This window comes from Arachis ipaensis, chromosome B05 (assembly GCF_000816755.2).
Source record: "Arachis ipaensis cultivar K30076 chromosome B05, Araip1.1, whole genome shotgun sequence".
Lineage (NCBI taxonomy): Eukaryota > Viridiplantae > Streptophyta > Magnoliopsida > Fabales > Fabaceae > Arachis > Arachis ipaensis.
The window spans coordinates 44,676,128-44,676,394 of NC_029789.2; positions in this window are offsets into that span (position 1 = coordinate 44,676,128).

Consider the following 267-nt stretch of genomic DNA (forward strand, 5'->3'; position numbering starts at 1 on the left):
CTTAAGTTAAGATTTATCCAAAGAGCATATTGATCTGATTTTAATAATAATAAATAATAAACTACTAGTAATATACAACAACAACAATAACAACAAGAAAGTCTTGTCCCACTAGGTGGGGTCGGCTACATGAATCAAACGACGTTATTGAGTTCTGTCATGTATCATTCCTACAGAGAGACCATTTACATGTAAATCTCATTTGACCACCTCATAAATGGTCTTCTTAGGTCTTCCTTTGCCTTTCACCCCTTATCCATCTTCCAT